Here is a 14,569-nt window from a genome sequence, read left to right as displayed (position 1 = left end):
CGCCAAGACGGCTGTTGGAGGAGGCGCTAGAGCAGCTGTCATACCGGAAATACGTCATGACGTCTGCGGAAGGACGTTTGCACACACCCGGAAGTGGAAGTGGGGAGTGGGAGTGGATGGGAGTGTAGTTAGGAGAGTTTAGTGGTAATTTGCAAGTCTATTTTTTAGTTTTGTGAATTGTTCTTTTGTGGAATTCCAGACCACATCTGGACATGGCGAGATCGCTGTTCTCCACCGAGGAGCTAATCCTCATTTGCTGGGGAAACATTACTAATAATTGTTGTATTTTCAGTTGAAAACGTGTCCAATTCCTAGATCCATTGAGGTACATAGCAGAGGTTCAAGGTTCTTCCTAACTATACAGGTGGCACAGACACAAGCATACACCCAGGGCCACTGTTAGATATCATGCGGCCCCGTACAACATACCTGACAGCCCCCTACCGCCAGAGAAAATATCCAAATTATATTTATGGTAAAAATATACTAAAAACATTATTAATGGACATAATCCCAACCATATTCCTGTGAAATCTAAATGATAAAACTGTACTGAGTTCATAAATAAAGCTGTGTGTGTAATTGAGGTGTAATTGAGGTTTTGGGGCTCATGGGTGCTGTGACCTGTAGAGTGGGAATCAGTGGTTTGTTTTTTTTGGATATCGCCGTTTGCAGGCAACATATGTTACACTATGGAATTGCTGCAGGTCATAATTTGACAAGCATATGGGTGCAGGTGTACAGCCCTGAACACAGACCGTGAGCATTCAGGGCCACTTCCCCACGCCTTCACACCTGTCAGATTAAAACCTGTGTTCATACAGCTGCTGTGTCCCCATAGTGTAACAGGTGGCTCTAGCCACATAAACAACCCACTCATTCATGCTGTACAGGCCAGAGGACCTGTGTGAATGGGGCATTTTTTACTTTTTTTTTTTTCCTCAGCTCGTTAATTTCAATGGCCTGCCTAATGTGTGGGAACATGCAAAAATACTGCAGGCATATTATTTTAAAAGTGTGTTGCACCTAACTGCGCACATCTGCAAAGGGCATTGCATTTCTTTGCTGTGCTGGAAAATGTGTGTTCTTGCATGCGTTTCTGCACCACCAATGGTGTGAACAAGTCCTAAGGGCCAGTTCACACTATAGAAACAGTCTAGATGTGTTCCTGATGCGTTTTTGTATGCCCTTTTGGCATGCATGTTTAGTGTGTTCCAGTACATTTTGGATGCGTTTTGGACACGTTGCATTGCATTTTTGTATCCCTTCCAGTTATTTTTTTCTACTTTCTTTTTATTCAATTTAATTAGGGACATGTGCGTTTTAGTACATTCAAGGACGTTTCAATGTGTTCCAGTACAGTTCTGTGCAGAAACAATGCAGCGTGGTCAACTTTGTTTACAGCACCTGCAATGCACTGAAAATGCAAACGCTGATGTGAACTATGACATTGACAACCATATAACCTTCTTTCTGTATGTTTGTGATGCCGAAAAAGCAACTGAAACACATGTAGTGTGAACTGGCCCTAAAGATTATTAGAGGTAAGGGAACAGGACTGACAAGGGATTGTGAATTCAATCAGACTAGTGGTGATATACAATCAGCAATCGTATAATAATATGAGATCTGAGCTGTAGCTGATAGAAAATGAGACACATTCACTCGATCAGTAAATAGTTAAAAAGAGTGGGCGGTGATCCCTAGATTTGCATATGGGACAGGTGATGATGGGGTGGGGGAGGGGGTCAAGTTGTATAAGGAGACAGATTTAAAAGAGGAGAAAAAAGTTACAATGAAATATACACAGTATGAAACTTGCACATTTCCTAATTGGCAGAAGAACAGGACGCAGGTAACATTCATCCACTTTCTAGTCATTAGGCAAAATCATAATTGATTGATCAATATTCCTGGCACTGACACAACCCAGAAAACTGATCTCCATTTTTTTATCGTTCATAAATGTCAAGGAGCTTATAATCTAAGGACAGAAACTCAGCCATGTAACAAGGTCCAATAAACCTAACAGCATGTCTTTTGAGTGTTGGCAGAAACACATCCATACAGGGAAAGAATGCAAACTGGGATGCAGCCATGACTGGGAAAGAACCCATAACCCAAGTGCTGTAAGTTCTGAGCTCTAACCACTAAACCACTGTGGAAGACACAGTTTGAGCTACAATGTAGAATAGTTACATTGTTTAAAAATGATAAAGCGAGCGCTGGTAAAATTATATAGACTACTAAAATGGTATTACACAAGATAAATATAACCACGAACAGTAGTGCATGAACTCGTGAAAGGTCAACCACCCTTGTGACGGGTGTACTACACTATTAAGCACCTTTCTGGCTCCTGTGGCTGAGCTAATTCCTCCCCAGGACCATTTGGGCACCCACCCTGATGGATGGCTGGAGCTGGATGACTAACCCATAGCTGCCAGCATACCGCTGCACCCCCAGATGTGTGATGTGTATAACCCATGCGCATTAATACTTTTGTTCTGGTGAGTGTAGACCAGTCCCAAGGGTGGTTTATCTTTCATGAGTTCATGCACTACTGTCCGTCACGGAGAGACCACACGTGCCATTCATAGGCACTCTCTGAGTTGGTACTCTTACACGAAAGACATTCCATTATTCAGGAATGATTATATGAACTTATTTTAGCACCATTTACCATTTTACATCGTTATTGCAATTCTTTGCACTTTTTGGTTTCTACATGCGTTCATTATTGATCACATGCATTTATAGCGCTGCACTTGACTTTAACATAGAATAGTTACGTGATTAAAGAGAATGAAGATATATCATTATATTGGGAAATTAGAACTATCCAAATTATTTGAGATATAAGTGTGAAAATGTTTAACATTTGAAAATAGAATGTATGCCATTCATTAGTAAATGCATTAGTTGTCTGATCATTTTGGAGAAACAGCAAAAAAAATAAATAAATAAATAATATAGGTGTACTAATTATGTTACATTCTAAGTATTCTCTTTTGCTAACAGGAAAACGCCAATGGGACAAAGCCCGCACTTGTGCGCCATCTAGCGAACATATCCGGTATTGCACCTAAAAATGTGCCAGAAGCGATTCCACATTTACTAATTGCAAAGTAGACGTTCGTCAATGAGATTGCTAGACGCCGCTCAGAAGACTGACAGGTCTTGATTGATTTAACTGAGTCTGCCTGAATGTTCAGAGTCTGCTGGTAGACTCAAGTCTTAGTAAATCAGGGTCAAGGTGTCAAAGAAAAAATTGCAATGGTCTAAAGCAAGTGTTGAATATCTGGGTTTTGTGCTTACAAAGGGGGAAAAGAAAGTCAGTCCAAAGAGAGCTGTGGCTCTCCTGAATCTTGCCTGCCCACAAACCAAGAAAGATATGCTCTCCTTTCTTGGAGCCATTGGTTACTGCCGCCAGTGAATACCTGACTGTTCCTATTATGACAACTTGTTGAGACAAGCCACAACCCAGGAAATGTCAGAAATTGTTAAATGGTCAGATTACATGGTTGATGCTTATGTGTATTTAAAAAATGCAATGGTAACTGCCCCAGGCCTCGGCCTCCCTGACTATGTAAAAATGTTTCATGTGTATGCAAGGGACAATTGTAAGACCATGGCTGATGTACTCGCCCAAGAGCACGGAGGCAGACTTCGCCCTTTAGCTTTTTTCTCAAAAGTGGTACCAGTTCAGGTCCAAGACATGCCTGCGTGTCTCAAAGCGTTAGCATCTTGCGCTATGGCTGTGGAGATGTCCATGTCATTCACATTAGAACACCCTACGACATTACACACTACACATAATGTAGCTATTTTGCTAAAAAATATACACACTCAGCACAGGTCCTCTCTAAGGCTGAGCGGTTATGAGGTCATTCTTTTATCCAACCCTAATCTCACCATCAAATATGCGTCAGCCACCTTAAGCCCTGCTCCCATTCTTAATGCTCTGTTAGGATTAAAGGGAAAAAATTTAGTGAAAGATGAGAAAGGCCTCTTTCTCAAAGAAGAAAAGCCATGTATCCCTGCAGCTAGTGCTCCCCTGTTCATAGAACAATACCACGGAGTAGGACACAGAGGCTGACAAAACACCTGTAAAGTTTTAGTACAAGATTTTTATATTGCAGGTCTCCCCAAATTAGTGAAAGCTTTTGTATCCAGATATATTGTTTGTAGAGATGAGCGAATTATTCAAAAATTTGGTTCGGCTGATTCGCCGAATTCGCCGATTAAATTCGCTTCGTGCCGAATATATTCGCTGCAAATTTAACTTATAAAAAGGGTGTTTCTAGGCTTCAGAGAGCCTTTATATTAGTGCAGAACACTGTACCTTTAATTTAAATGCCCTTGGAGTCTGCTGGGGAAGAGAAATAATACTGTCAGTCAGTATGACATGCAGATGAGTGCCGTCGATCTTAGAATCACCGCACACTTCACTCATTTGGGCAGTCACGGGGCCAAAATCAGAGTGTGGAGCCACAGTGTGGCGGTGGAGGCAGCAGCAATGGGAGGCCATACAGCACCCTATGACAAAATGGAACCCACCAGCAGTGTGAGGAGACCTGAAAGTGGCACATGGCAGAGTGTGGCGATGGAGACAGCAGCAATGGGAGGCCGTATAGGGACCCATGACACACTCTGGACCTGGCAGCAGCATGAGGAGGCGGTACAGGGGCCCATGACAGATTACGGGCCTGGCAGCAGCATGAGGAGTCGGTACGGGGGCCCATGGCAGATTACGGGCCTGGCAGCAGCATGAGGAGTCGGTACGGGGGCCCATGGCAGATTACGGGCCTGGCAGCAGCATGAGGAGGCGGTACAGGGGCCCATGGCAGAGTGGCGGAGCGTAAGCAGCTAAAATTGAAGGCCATACAGAGGCCTATGTTAAAAATTCCCCCCAGCAGCAGCGTGGGGAGACGACTATCAAGAGTCCAATGGCAGAGTGGCGGAGCAGAAGCAGCTTTAATTGAAGGCCATACACAGGCCTAGGTTAAAAAGCGGAAGCCGTCAGCAGCGTGAGCAGACGACAGAGACACATGGCGCAGGGTGGCGGTGGATGCAGCAGTATTCGGAAGCCATACACAGGCCTCGGTTAAAAAGCGGAAGCCGTCAGCAGCGTGAGCAGACGACAGAGGCACATGGCGCAGGGTGGCGGTGGAGGCAGCAGCAATGGAAGGCCATACAGCACCCTATCACAAAATGGAACCCACCAACAGTGTAAGGAGACCTGAAAGTGGCACATGGCGCAGGGTGGCGGTGAAGGCAGCAGTATTCGGAAGACATACACAGGACTAGTTTAAAAAGCGGAAGCCGTCAGCAGCGTGAGCAGACGACAGAGGCACATGGCGCAGGGTGGCGGTGGAGGCAGCAGTATTCGGAAGCCATACACAGGCCTAGGTTAAAAAGCGGAAGCCGTCAGCAGCGTGAGCAGACGACAGAGACACATGGCGCAGGGTGGCGGTGGATGCAGCAGTATTCGGAAGCCAAACACAGGCCTCGGTTAAAAAGCGGAAGCCGTCAGCAGTGTGAGCAGACGACAGAGGCACATGGCGCAGGGTGGCGGTGGAGGCAGCAGCAATGGAAGGCCATACAGCACCCTATCACAAAATGGAACCCACCAACAGTGTAAGGAGACCTGAAAGTGGCACATGGCGCAGGTTGGCGGTGGAGGCAGCAGTATTCGGAAGACATACACAGGACTAGTTTAAAAAGCGGAAGCCGTCAGCAGCGTGAGCAGACGACAGAGGCACATGGCGCAGGGTGGCGGTGGAGGCAGCAGTATTCGGAAGCCATACACAGGCCTAGGTTAAAAAGCGGAAGCCGTCAGCAGCGTGAGCAGAGGACAGAGACACATGGCGCAGGGTGGCGGTGGATGCAGCAGTATTCGGAAGCCAAACACAGGCCTCGGTTAAAAAGCGGAAGCCGTGAGCAGACGACAGAGGCACATGGCGCAGGGTGGCGGTGGAGGCAGCAGCAATGGAAGGCCATACAGCACCCTATCACAAAATGGAACCCACCAACAGTGTAAGGAGACCTGAAAGTGGCACATGGCGCAGGGTGGCGGTGGAGGCAGCAGTATTCGGAAGACATACACAGGACTAGTTTAAAAAGCGGAAGCCGTCAGCAGTGTGAGCAGACGACAGAGGCACATGGCGCAGGGTGGCGGTGGAGGCAGCAGTATTCGGAAGCCATACACAGGCCTAGGTTAAAAAGCGGAAGCCGTCAGCAGCGTGAGCAGACGACAGAGACACATGGCGCAGGGTGGCGGTGGATGCAGCAGTATTCGGAAGCCAAACACAGGCCTCGGTTAAAAAGCGGAAGCCGTCAGCAGCGTGAGCAGACGACAGAGGCACATGGCGCAGGGTGGCGGTGGAGGCAGCAGCAATGGAAGGCCATACAGCACCCTATCACAAAATGGAACCTACCAACAGTGTAAGGAGACCTGAAAGTGGCACATGGCGCAGGGTGGCGGTGGAGGCAGCAGTATTCGGAAGACATACACAGGACTAGTTTAAAAAGCGGAAGCCGTCAGCAGCGTGAGCAGACGACAGAGGCACATGGCACAGGGTGGCGGTGGAGGCAGCAGTATTCGGAAGCCATACACAGGCCTAGGTTAAAAAGCGGAAGCCGTCAGCAGTGTGAGCAGACGACAGAGGCACATGGCGCAGGGTGGCGGTGGAGGCAGCAGTATTCGGAAGCCATACACAGGCCTAGGTTTAAAACTGGAACCCAGCAGCGTGAGCAGACGACAAAGACGCACATGGCAGAGGATGGATCTGGCAGCAGTATGAGAAGGCGGTACAGGGGCCCGTGGCACAGTGTGGTGATGGGGGCTACAGCAACTGGATGCCAGAAAGTGGCCGATAGGGCTATATACTGCATGACTACATAGGTGGTTTTTATAGTACTTTATTTTGGCCTCCCTCTCAGCAGGTGTGAAAAAGGCCACCATTTTTGAACGGTAGCGAGGGTCCAACAAGGTGGACAGCCAAAAGTCATCCCTCTGTCTGATGGTTATTATTCGGCTGTCACTACGCAAGCAACCGAGCATGCTATGGGCCATTTGTGCCAAGGAATGCGAGGGACTCCCTGCCTCCATCTCCACAGCATACTGCCACGGTGCGTCTGGGTCCTCTGTCTCCTCTACCAGATGCTCCTGCTCCTCCACTCCTGTCCGCTGAGTGGAAAAACCACCCATTTCACTCAATAATTCCTGAGCACCAATGTCCTCCTCTACCTCCTCCTCTTCTTCCTGTCCTGCCCCCACAGGGGTCATGTGGCGTTGAGATCTGTGCGCCACGTCTACCGCACCCTGACCAGCCATTGTTAACAGCATTTGTTCCAGGACGTGCAACAGAGGAATGACGTCGTTCATCCCATAGTCCTGCCGACTCACGAATAGCGTGGCCTCCTCAAAGGGCCTGAGCAAGCGGCAGGTGTCACGCATGAGCTGCCAATGGCTGACATCTAAGTTACACAGGGGAGTACCTTTATCCGCTTGTAACATCAGGAAATCGGTGATGGCCTTTCGCTGTTCGTAAAGGTGGTCTAACATATGTAGGGTTGAATTCCACCTTGTTGCAACGTCGCAGATCAGGCGATGCTGTGGAATTCCGTTCTGCCGCTGCAGCTCAAGGAGGGTGTGCTTTGCGGTGTAGGAATGGCTGAAATGCATGCAAAGTTTACGTGACATTTTAAGGATGTCTTGCAGTGGGATGGTGGATTTTAGGAACCGCTTGACAACCAGATTGAACACGTGAGCCATGCATGGCGCATGGCACAACCTTCCTTGACGCAGAGCAGACACCATGTTCTTTCCGTTGTCGGTCAACATGGTTCCAATTTTCAGTTTGCGCGGAGACAGCCATCTGTCGATTTCTCTGTTCATTACACTCAGAAGTTCCTCCCCTGTGTGACTACGTTCGCCAAGGCATACCAGGTGCAGCACAGCGTGACACCGTTGCGCCCTGCACATGTGATATGCCGGTCGGGTAATGGGACTTGGCACGGGGGTGGCGGCTGAGGACACGGCGGAAGAAGAGGTGGTAGAGGCAGACATCTTTGCTGGACCAAGGACGTGCAAACGTGGAGGCAAAAGCGGCGTGACCTGTCCAAGTTGCTGGTGCGGCTGTGCCGGCACCACGTTCACCCAGTGGGCCGTAAATGACATGTACTGTCCCTGACCGTAGTTACAGCTCCACACGTCGGCGCTGCCGTGCACTTTGGCAGAGACCGACATGCTCAAAGACTGGCCCACCATCTCTTCTACATGTGAATGCAGGGCTGGCACTGCCTTTTTGGCGAAGAAATGCCGGCTTGGCACTCTCCACCGCGGCTCGGCACAAGCCATCATTTCTCGGAAAGGTGCTGAGTCCACCACTTGAAAAGGGAGGGACTGCAGCACCAGCAACTTGGACAGGAGGACGTTCAGCTTCTGCACCGTCGGGTGCGTGCTCGCAAACTGTTGTCTCTTGGAAACGGATTCCAAGAAAGACTGCTGACGGAATCCGTGAAGAGGAGTAGCAGGAGAAGGAGCATCTGAATGAGCGGAAGATGCCAACGAGCGACAACTCCCCTCAGCAGAGGTGTTGGAGCCTTGACTGGCTGATAGAGGGCGATTGACGTCGGGTGACGGAGCAAGTAACGGAGCGGGTGATGGAGCGGGGGCTGGGGCAGGCAGAACCGCCGTATCTTTATCACGGTTTTCCCAGGCCACCGAATGGCGACGCTGCATATGCTGACGCAACGCTGTAGTCCCAACATTGGCCCCCTGGCCACGCTTGACTTTCTGGCCACATAGTCGACATACGGCTACGTTTACTTCCTCGGGCGGCGTGACAAAAAATTGCCACACCGCCGAGTAGGAAACTTTGCCCCCGCTACTCCTCACTGGCTGACTGCTACTTCCTCCGTGCACACCGGCACCACTACTGGCCGTGGTGGTAGGCTGCAGTGGAGCTGGTGCTCTACTCCGTGGCCGTTTGGCTCCACTGACACTGCTGCGACCCTGCTGCCTCCTGGGCAACCCACCGACTGTTTTGCTCGCTGGCAAGCTGGCACCCTCTTCTCCTGATGATGCGGAAGCAATAGCCTGATGACGACGAGGCTGCCAAGTGCGATCAGCCTCATCATCATCAATTAGGGTCTCCGCGTCACTACTAGCCCCCTCGGCTGCGTGTGGGTCAGGAGACAGACCTGTCTCTAGACCGGCTACCCAGCCACTCTCCTTGCCAGTACTTCTTCGCCTGGCTGCTGAAGAGGCGGATGTCTCCCCCCGTTCCTGACCGCCCTCTGTTAGCTCTTCCTCACTGTGCAGTGGGGCTGAGCCCACAGCATGCGATACTTCGCTTGGTGAGGGAACACCAAAGGACAGGGGCAGGTCGAGGACACGTGATTTCAGTGGGCTTGCTCCCGGGCCATGCCAACTAACGGTTGTGTCTGACGTACCCACCGACCGTTGGCTGTAGGTGTCAGAGGTGACCTGGGAAGAGGAAGACGACCGAGTCAACCAATCGATGACGGCAGGGTTGTCGGTGGAGACACGACCGCTGGATGACACCGGGAGCACTGGCCTCTGGCTGCGACTAGTGCTGCCTCGACCCCTTCCTCTGCTGCCACGTCTGCTCGCTCCTGAAACATTGCCTCCTCTGCCACTCCTCAGCGTGTTGTCTGACATACTCTTTAATTCAATAAGCACCCCAAAAATAAAACCGGATTTAACTCTTTGAACGTACAATAGTGGTTGTGAAGCAGAAAGTCAGTTTATTTAGCACAATCGGTCAATTGCAGCTTGCCGTTGGCTGGAAACTGTACGTTTATGACACTGGAATGCACTAATCACCCAAAAAATATTACCGCCAGCCGGCGTGTAAATGGATCTAACTCTTTGAACGTACAATAGTGGTTGTGAAGCAGAAAGTCAGTTTATTTAGCACAATCGGTCAATTGCAGCTTGCCGTTGGCTGTAAACTGTACGTTTATGTCACTGGAATGCACTAATCACCCAAAAAATATTACCGCCACCCGGCGTGTAAATGGATCTAACTCTTTGAACGTACAATGGTGGTTGTGAAGCAGAAAGTCAGTTTATTGTACACAATCGGTCAATTGCAGCTTGCCGTTGGCTGGAAACTGCACGTTTCTGTCACTGGAATGCACTAATCACCCAAAAAATATTACCGCCAGCCGGCGTGTAAATGGATTTAACTCTTTGAACGTACAATAGTGGTTGTGAAGCAGAAAGTCAGTTTATTTAGCACAATCGGTCAATTGCAGCTTGCCGTTGGCTGGAAACTGTACGTTTATGTCACTGGAATGCACTAATCACCCAAAAAATATTACCGCCACCCGGCGTGTAAATGGATCTAACTCTTTGAACGTACAATGGTGGTTGTGAAGCAGAAAGTCAGTTTATTGTACACAATCGGTCAATTGCAGCTTGCCGTTGGCTGGAAACTGTACGTTTCTGTCACTGGAATGCACTAATCACCCAAAAAATATTACCGCCAGCCGGCGTGTAAATGGATTTAACTCTTTGAACGTACAATAGTGGTTGTGAAGCAGAAAGTCAGTTTATTGTACACAATCGGTCAATTGCAGCTTGCCGTTGGCTGGAAACTGTACGTTTATGTCACTGGAATGCACTAATCACCCAAAAAATATTACCGCCACCCGGCGTGTAAATGGATCTAACTCTTTGAACGTACAATAGTGGTTGTGAAGCAGAAAGTCAGTTTATTTAGCACAATCGGTCAATTGCAGCTTGCCGCTGGCTGTAAACTGTACGTTTATGTCACTGGAATGCACTAATCACCCAAAAAATATTACCGCCAGCCGGCATGTAAATGGATTTAACTCTTTGAACGTACAATAGTGGTTGTGAAGCAGAAAGTCAGTTTATTTTGCACAATCGGCAAACTGCAGCACCAACTGTGCACGACAGCCACCAAAAAAAAAAAGGGTGTATGTCACTTTAAATTTTCGATTCTTTCATAGCTGTGTCCCTGAGTAACGATTCTGTGTCCCTGAGTAACGATTCTGTGTCCCTGAGTAACGATTCTGTGGCCCTAAAGTCTCTGTGGCCCTAACTCTGTCCCTTAATACAGACAGGTCTGTCTCTCTTGAATGACCGGAGGCTAATGGAGAATTCTAAGATGGCCGCGATTTATAGCTCCACCATTACACAGTGCTGGCTGGCTGCTGATTGGCTAATGCGATCACATGTCATGATTCATGACTCATGAATGCATTATGGGTCAGCGCGCCTTTTCTGCGCGCCTTCCCAGAGATCCCCGCCCCATCTTCTCTGTCCATTTTCTCCTGTCGCCACACATGTCGCCGCCATTTTTGGGAAAATTCGATTCGTGCATCCGAAGTTTGCTAATCTTCAGATTCGTCGCGAATTGAATTTTTCCAAATCTTCGGAATGAATTCCACTTCGTCATGTTTGATTCGCTCATCTCTAATTGTTTGTATCCGTGATAATCCAAACATACCAAATAAGCCTAAACATGAGCATCTATAATACCCTACCACTCTTTTACACACCTTCAAGTTGATTTCACACACATGCCAAAGATAGGAAAGAAGCAAGAATATCTTTTGGTGATTTTAGATGTATTTTCTAGGTGGATAGAAGCTTTCAAGACTACAAAGGAAGATGCCCAGACAGTTGTCCGTATTTTCACACAGGAAATTATTCCTAGATGGGGGTGTTTGTTATAAATCAGCTCAGACAATGGCCTAGCTTTTGCATTTAAAGTATGTCAGGCCCCTGGTAAAAGCCCTTAAGATAGAATAGAAATTTCACATTCCTTATCATCCACAAAGTTCAGGGATAATAGAAAGAATAAACAGGACCATAAAGGATAGACTAAGGAAAGCAACTGGGGGCACTTTTGCAAATTGGACAAAGATGCTCCACGTTATCCTTGCAGAGATTAGATTGACACCTAGCAAAACCACAGGATATTCACCTTTTGAAACTCTAATAGGAAGACCATTCCCTACCCCCTGGGCTAGATCACCTTTAACCCTAGAGGTAGGAGATTTGGATCAGATTAGGGAAGAGTATGTCCGTAATTGAAACTTTGGATATGGTTAAAAGAAATGTTGCTCGCACCTCTCCCTTTTCTTCACAGGTCCCTACACATCCTTTCCAGGTTGGTGATATCGTAGTGGTCTAGCAGCTAGCCCAGAACATGAAGGCCGGATATCCATTTGAACCAGAGATGAGTGATCGCAGTGACTAGGACCGCTATCCTAGTAGAAGGTCAACAAGCCTGGATCCTTGCCAGCCGGGTGAAAAGAGTTAAGGTGGCCAAAGACAAAAACACAGGCACAGGAGAGGACCAGGACAATGTACTGCCTATTAAAGGAGGTGAAGCAGGTGATACAAATCCTTGAACAGTGAGTGAAGTCGGTAACAAAGTCTCTGAAAATAATCAAGATGAGCATTCTATTAGCCAAGGACTCTGGCAAACTATGGATTCTGCTGGGACTGATTACATTTTTTGTGTTTACCCCAATATGGATAGTGACTAACTGCATATTCTCCCCAGAGGATTTGGGTGGTGTTCAGGTTATATGTGGTCACAACAACAGTAATAATAATACCTCAGAAAACGCACACCCAATACACACTAGGACCAAAAGAGAAGCCAATATACCAGCACAGAAACCACAGGTTGCTATTACCAGAGAGGGGAAAATTACTTCATTGTAGTTCAACTTTTCTAACACCCATGTTGCTACCTTTTCCTTCACCTATGGAGACCTCACAGAAAGAGGGGATGAAGAGAGTAGCAGGAAAAAGGCGCACAAGAGGGAGGGAATAGGTTACATCTGTGTAACTGTGATAATTGGGAAGCAGTGGGATGGAACATAGGAACTGACAGGGGATACAAACCTGGCACGGCCATAAATAAGGACAAGAACGGAAAATCCCTCATAAATAGAATGACTCTTACCAAGCCCAATGTCAAATATACGTTTACCATAGAAAAACCCAGCGCTAGTGATTCGGGAATGTATGTATTTGGGTTATACTGGGGAGGGGGTATATCGGGCACAAGGGGGCAATTGAAGATACAAGACATGTATAATAACAATGATTACAATCCCCTGAAGCCCCGCATCAGTACTTTTAAGGATATGATTGCCATTGCTGATCCTTCTTTCAAAGATACCGTGGCAGCAGAGACGGGATTTTTATATGTAAATATTTGGTTAGAATGGATGAGGTACAGTGCCCTGCAGCACAACAAGTCTAATTGTTATGTCTGTGGAGCAGCCAGACCACATGTGGAAACAGTGCCACTAAACCTTCCTGAAGATGTTGAGGAATGTTTTCTAGGCCTATTTACAAACACACATAACAAGAATGCTTCCTGTGAAGCATGGAAAGCAAAGTATCCCATAGTCACTAAAACCCCCACATGCTCTGAGTTATTTGAATTTATTTTGTAGATTTAATGAATCATGGGCACAAATTAATAATAATTGATATCATTATCACATTTATTTTTATTTAATTTGATGCAATTTTGAGATCACACATCACCTATTAATTTATTATTTATTTATGTGTGTATGTACCTTAAGGAGTAGCGCTACATTCTTTATTGTATTTATTTGCCAATGGAACTGGTTCTCTTGTATTTATTGATGATGTGACTGCTGACAAAAGCAGCAGGATGGATTCTGAAGTGTTTCGGGCAATATTATCGGCTCATATTCAGCCAAATGCTTCAAAACTCATTGGACGCCGCTTCACAGTGCAGATGGACAATGACCCAAAGCAGACTGCAAAAGCAACCAAAGAGTTTTTTAAGGGAAAGAAGTGGAATGTTATGCAATGGCCAAGTCAATCACCTGACCTGAATCTGATTGAGCATGCATTTCACTTGCTGAAGACAAAACTGAAGGGAAAATGCCCCAAGAACAAGCAGGAACTGAAGACAGTTGCAGTAGAGGCCTGGCAGAGCATCACCAGGGATGAAACCCAGCGTCTGGTGATGTCTATGCGTTCCAGACTTCAGGCTGTAATTGACTGCAAAGGATTTGCAACCAAGTATTAAAAAGTGAAAGTTTGATTTATAATTATTATTCTGTCCCATTACTTTTGGTCCCTTAACAAGTGGGAGGCACATATGCAAACTGTTGTAATTCCTATACCGTTCACCTGATTTGGATGTAAATACTAGAGATGAGCGAATCGAAGTAGGCGAAGTGGAATTCGTTTCGAATATTGGAAAATTTTCCTAAAATGGCGGCGGACATGTGCGGCAACGGAGCGGGGATGTCTGGGAAGGCGCGCAGACAAGGCGCGGTGACCCATAATGCATTCCTTAATGACATGTGATCGCATTAGCCAATCAGCAGCCAGCCAGCCAGCACTGTGTAATGGTCGAGCTATAAATGGCGGCCATTTTAGAATTCTTCATTTGCCTCCAGTCATTCAAGAGAGGCAGACCGCTCTGTATTAGGGACAGAGTTAGGGCCACAGAAACGTTACTTGGGGACAGAGAAACGTTACTTAGGGACAGAGAAACGT

The 14,569-nt window shown here is 47.2% G+C and overlaps 1 protein-coding gene across 1 annotated transcript in view; it reads right to left on the bottom strand.

The window, feature by feature from the left end:
• Positions 1-14,569, bottom strand: part of LOC149453479 (uncharacterized) — an 83,882-nt gene that overhangs the window by 48,394 nt on the left and 20,919 nt on the right. The gene's annotated exons all lie outside the window — the stretch shown is intronic.

Source organism: Staurois parvus, unplaced genomic scaffold (assembly GCF_062004578.1).
Source record: "Staurois parvus isolate SC_StPar_1 unplaced genomic scaffold, SC_StPar_1.0 ptg000449l, whole genome shotgun sequence".
NCBI lineage: Eukaryota > Metazoa > Chordata > Amphibia > Anura > Ranidae > Staurois > Staurois parvus.
Note: the sequence above shows the minus strand (reverse complement) of the source record. Positions and strands in the feature narration are given on the sequence as shown.